Source organism: Rosa rugosa, chromosome 3 (assembly GCF_958449725.1).
Source record: "Rosa rugosa chromosome 3, drRosRugo1.1, whole genome shotgun sequence".
Classification (NCBI taxonomy): domain Eukaryota; kingdom Viridiplantae; phylum Streptophyta; class Magnoliopsida; order Rosales; family Rosaceae; genus Rosa; species Rosa rugosa.
In genome coordinates, this window is record NC_084822.1 from 55,998,339 (window position 1) to 56,004,416 (window position 6,078).

General features: G+C 39.0%; 1 long non-coding RNA gene across 2 annotated transcripts; it reads right to left on the reverse strand.

Moving 5' to 3' along the window:
- Positions 1 to 366: 366 nt before the first annotated feature.
- On the reverse strand, positions 367 to 3,651 carry LOC133736140 (uncharacterized). 2 transcript variants are annotated; one of them, XR_009859435.1, is made up of 3 exons: positions 3,622 to 3,651; positions 751 to 851; positions 367 to 615 (listed from the first exon to the last, which is right to left on the reverse strand). It is a non-coding gene; the product is annotated as an uncharacterized LOC133736140 (long non-coding RNA). The 2 variants fall into 2 exon arrangements; XR_009859434.1 differs by lacking the exon at positions 3,622 to 3,651 and adding an exon at positions 952 to 1,153.
- Positions 3,652 to 6,078: the final 2,427 nt, after the last annotated feature.

The following is a 6,078-nucleotide window of genomic DNA, read 5'->3' on the forward strand; positions in this document are numbered from 1 at the left end:
ACCGAAGTGGGTCGGTAAGCCCAAACTGTAACCGAAACCGGGCCAAGCAAGGCCCAAACCGAAGTTTCGGTATGCCGATTATTCGGTTGGCTTGATTCGGTAATGGGCTTCCACCGAACTATTGGGCCATCTAAATTTTTTGGGTTTGAGAAGGCCCATTTCAATTTTCCAGCTCTTTGCTTTTAGCAGCCTAATTTTTTCATACTTATTTGACTAATCAGTTTTCCAGTTTTTGGGCTTTTACAGCACAGTTTTAGCCTATTTATGGTTTCCATATTTACTGCTGCTGCAGCCCACTACATCATATCATCCACACATTAAATCATTGAGCTACAACTACAAGTTATAGAACCTAAAGGTGTAAAAGTACATCATACGGCACATTGCCACATTGCACAAGTCCACAACAAAGTACAAAGCTGCAACGCATCCAAAAGTCCAAAAAAAAAAAAAAAAAAAGAATAACACAACACTTATAAAGAAATTACATGACCAACAATTAACTGAAAAATACGCAGCCCCATTATACATAAAACTGAAGAAAACAAAAATTAGTTAGGTTGGTTTAATGTTCCGATCAGCCATCACCTCATCTTCTCCAGTATGGGGATGCCGCTGCACAGTTTCAGTTTGTCAATATTTGACTAAAACAGAATGCAGCAACTTGATGCAGCAGCCCAGAATTGATGAATTTAAAGAAAACATGATGAAAATAAATTGAAGAGGTAAGTGACAAGACTGATTGCATACCAAAACCTTTGCACCGGCAGAAAACTGAAATGTGCATCTTCTTTATGTTGCAGCAGTGGTCGTAGAAGAGCTTGGTTCATCCAATCTAAGTCCAGCAGTTTCTACAAATTAAAACAGAAAATTGATAGCGAGTAAAAGTTCAAGAAAATTGCAGAAATCGCAGAAACGAGTAAATTCAATTAAATATTTGCAGAATTATACCTCTCTCCATTGCCTCTAGCTCGCGATACTGCTCCAGCTCAGCCACAGTTGGTTCCTTGTAGAAGTTAGGTGTTGTAGCCCTCAACCAATCACTTGAGCAGACCAAACACTCCACCATTTTAGGTGTTAGGGAACTCCTATAAGGATCTACCACCCTTTTCCCCAAACTGAAGGCATTTTCACTTGCGACAGTGCTGCAAGGGATGGCAAATATATCCTTTGCAAGCTTTGAAAGTATCGGATATGCATTTGCATTAACTTTCCACCAAACTGTCACATCGAAACCCGGTGTTAGTGGATTAACATATAGATCAGCCAAGTATTTGTCAACCTCATTCGATATCATCTCATTTTGCTCATCCATTCTTTCTTGCATTAAATCAGCCAAAATTTCAGCTTGTCCACCATCAACACCGTCAAACTCAATCCCCTCCATTGGTTGACTTCCTTCAAGGGGTGTGGTTTGGGAAGAGGCAGTATCACAACGCCTATATTCTTCGTACATCATCATTAAAATCCCCTTTAACTCGCTGGTTATTGCTGCAACTCTTATTGGTGAGGAACCAACTTTGGCGAATGCCTTTTTTTGGTATTGTAGCTTCCACCTAGGATCTAACACATTGGCTATGACGATGATTTTGTTCATTTGTTCAAATGAACCCCAATACTTATCGAACTTGGCTTTCATCCCACAAGCCACCCTTTGCAAAATAGGGTCTCTAACATCCTTCATCTTGCTATCAATCTCAGTTTGCAGCCCTATCAACTCAGAAAACAACAGATGTGCTGTCACTTTCTTCCAAGCGCTCAACTTCATGGTTGCTTCGTAAAACTTCCCAAGAAAATGCACAAAAGCTTGTGCATTCCTCCAATCTTGTGATGAAGGAGGACCTGCCCTTTTCTTCTTAGTTTTGGCATCCGTCTCGTCGAAGTACTTCTTAAAAGCGTCATCTTCATCAGCCATCCTTTCAAACACTTTTTCATACTTTAATGCCGCATCCAACATTAAATATGTGATGTTCCACCTAGTTATAACATCAAGGGGAACATTTGCAGTCTTGCTCAACTGTTCAAGCACTGAAAAATCCCTAAATTTATCAAGTCTGCTTGAAGAAGACCGGATAAACTTCACACAGTGCCAAATAGCCTCTATCCCATCCTCAATCTCATCGATTCCATCTCTCACAATCAGATTTATGATGTGACAAGCACACCGAAGATGTAAAAAGTCACCGTCAAAGCATAAAGTCATTTTACTCCTAAGTCTTCTCTTCATGTACAAAACAGCGGTATCATTTGCAGATGCATTGTCCACTGTTATTGTAAAGACATTGTTAATACCCCATTCTCAAAGACACTGCTCTAAAACCCTCCCTATATCCTCCCCTTTATGGCTAATGATTGAACAGAAGTTAATAATTCTTTTGTGAAGGTTCCAGTCACTGTCCAGAAAGTGGGCAGTGACGACCATGTAGTTTATGTTCTGAATACTCGTCCAAGTATCAGTAGTTATGCTCACTCTTGTTGAGTGAGCAGCAAAATCACTCATCAGCTTGGCTTTCTCAATTTGATACAACTCCCACACTCCTCTCGCAACCTCTTTTCTGTTCATTCTTTTCCACTGAGGCTGCAACTCCTTAACAAACTCTTTAAACCCATCCCCTTCAACATGCATGAAAGGAAGTTCATCCATGATGATCATCCTAACACACCCTAAATCACATCTAGGTTGGCTGAATTTATGGTAAGTAACCCCCCCACTCACATTATCTGATTTAAGAGTGGTTTGACCCTTCATTTCTGGTGGTGGCTGGTAAAGAGGGCTGGTTTTGCACTTCTTTGCGTGAGACCACATTGAAGAAGTCCCATTCACAGTGGTGGAGGCAGGTACAATTTCTTGGCAGAAATTGCACTGTGCGACCTCTTGATTATCACTCCCATCAGTCAGTTTTGGCCTAGTGAAACACTCCCAGGTTTTGCTTCTTCCTAACGCTGGCTTTGCATTTCTACCCCCTGTCCTCACCCTAGTTGCTTTCTTTCTTTTTCCACATGCCCTAAACGTAAATGTATTATCATGCCCTTCGTGCGTAGGAATGGTTGGGACTGACTGTGAGTCTACTTGAGGGATGATATTTAGGTTAGGGTCAGGGTTTGGGTTGGGGTTTGAAGGCTGAACTGTAGAAGTAGAGGTGTGATTAAGGTTACTGCATATTGAGAGGGTACTCAAGCTACTAGAAGAAGATGCCATCTACACAAACATGCAAAAAAAAAAAAAAAAACCCAAGTGTCATTACCAAAACATTAGCAGTTCATTACTTATAATCAAATATTAGCATTTATCATTGATCAGCAACACTATCATTTTATTCATTTATCAGCAACACAACAGCAAAGCAGGTCCAATGCATTAACGTATCCAATTCATTATCATTAAGCAGTTCTAATTCATTACCAAAACATTACCATTAATCATTACCATTCACAATTAATCATTAGCATTCAAGAAACAAAAATCTGCATTCCAGTTCATTACCATTCGCAGAGATTCCTAGTACTCATTAATCATTCCAGCATACATCAAACAGTTCATAGTATTCATCATTCACATAGCATTAATCTACCCATAGCATTCATCATTCACATGCAGCTCAAGTACTATTAGTCTATTACCTTTTAAATAAAAGCTCCAACGTATGCTCCAACGTATGCTCCTAAACGTAAGCTCCTACCAGTTTTGTCCTTGCCTACCAAAGAAATTAAGTAATGTTAGAAACCACAATTTCCACATCAAAAGTCTGTTAATGAACAAAAATATAAAAGGGGGAACAAAACGAATAAACATAGTGACATACCATGAACAAAAATATAAAAGGGGGAACAATTTCACAATAAGCTCCAAATCCAAAAAGAAACACAAAGCAATACCGGTATCATCCAAACCTCTCAAATAAACAACTCACCTTCCAACACAGAAAAGAAGATGAATAAAACCTCTATCTGCAATGAATCAGATACCCTTGCACATAAAATCTAACTTGAAGACAAACTGAATCTAATCAGAAACAAAAGCCAAAGGAGAAAGAAAAGTCAAAAAATAAAAAACAAAAATGTCTAGGAACATGAAAAGAACAGGAAATAAAATTAATAAAGTAATCGTAACTGCCACATGACTGCTAGCACTACTTTAATACATGAATAAAGGCATTAAAATATATCTAAATCTCATTAAGCAAATAAAGAGAACACAAAGTGAAGCAATGTATAAAAACAAAAATGAGTGAAACTCTACTTTCTGCAAGTCTCTTCTTTTAAGCACTATATGTACAAACCCAACGAAACACTAAATTCGTAAAACCCCTAATTTTCTCAACTCATTGATCCCAGAAATTGTGACAAACAAAATGCAGATCCAATTTCAACAAAGCATAAAATGATTCATGAAATGAAACCCTCAATAAACAAAGCACTCAATCAATCATGGGTGACTTTGGGCTCAAAAACCAAACTTTCGTCAGAAACAAATTCCTCAATAAACCTCTATATTTACATTTTGAAGCAATCAATCAAATACAAATCCTTAGAAAAACCAAACTTTCGAATCAAATAGCGGACACCCAAAACCTAATCAAACCAATCAACCCACCCCCACTCTTTGTCAATTCAACTCAGACCGATCAAATTAAACATCCCGGAACAAAAGGGAAGGAAGTAAAGCAATTGACCTGGAAAAACCGAACGATCAAATTCAACAAATTCCTCAATAATCCTCTATATTTACATTGTTTCTTTTGGATTTGGAGTGCAAAAGAGCAAAACGAAAGACATAGTTCCAAAACTGCAAGAGGTTCCTGCAATTCAACTCACCTGCAATAGTACTTTTTAGCTCCAAAACTACAAGAGGTTCCTGAACTATGCTGAGAACATCAACATAGTTCACCTGCATATTAAAGAAAACCAAATTAAAAATCAAGAAGAAGGCCAAAATCATCTTATGGGATTAAGGAATGAGGACCCAACTTAACATACCTAAACATCCAGGGTTTAATCCAGAAAAATGCTCTCCCTCTGCCTTCTCTTTCACTCCTTCCTCAGCTTCTGCACCTTGCCGGAGTCGTCGACCTTGTAGAACTGGACGACGGTGAGCTTGACCTTCTTGACCTTGGAGTTTCTTTTGATCAAAATCAAGTAATCGACAATAAAAATTGAATAACAACATAGAATAGGGGTAGAGATTACCTTTCGGTGAACGAAACAACACTTTTCCAGAATTAGGGTTTCGATGGTTTGGGGATTTTCAAACAACAAAGGTTAATCTGTCAAAATTGTGGAGAAATAAGGCTGGGGATTTGGGATATGACGTACTGCAAGAGATTTGTCCATGGTTTTGATGATTTTAGGGGCCGGAATCTGGGATCGATGATTTTGGGGAGGGAGGCGGGTTTAGGTCGAGCAAAACGAAGAACTGAAGAAGTGAGAAATGAGGCTGGGGTCGAGCGAGTAAGTGATATGGTATTAGGGTTTGTTGGTTTTGACTTTTGACAATAACAACTAAGTGAGAAATAAATATAACATTTGTAGTATCACATATCGAGAGCAGCTTGTGCTCTAGTGGTTGGGAGCTGAGTCTTTGTGGAAGAGGATGTGGGTTCGAACCCTGCCTCTTACACAATTTTATACATATATGTAATTTTTGCGGTATGTATACATTATATTCGGCTGGTACGGTATACCGTCGGTATACAGTATGGCATACCGTAGCCGAGCCGAATGGAGCCAAACGGTACGGCTCAGCCGAGCCGAAAGTCGGCAGCCGAATTTTCGGCCCAAATCGGTTCGGGTCGGTTCGAATTTCGGCCCATTCGGTTGCTTCGGCCCAAATTGCCAGCCCTAGAGTTCACCATACAAGTTATTGCACTAAAAAGATAAAACATAAGAAAAACGATTGACAGATGTGATTTGTACATAGAAATCGCTACTCTAACCAATATACTCTATCAAGAAAATTAGTACTAGGAGCTCCGAAGGCGCCTCTTTTTGGGGGGTTTCATCTGATTAGATTTGTTCAACAAGTCAAAACAAAGCATTTCGGACTTCATATGGAAATATACAGGTATGGGAATTTCAAGA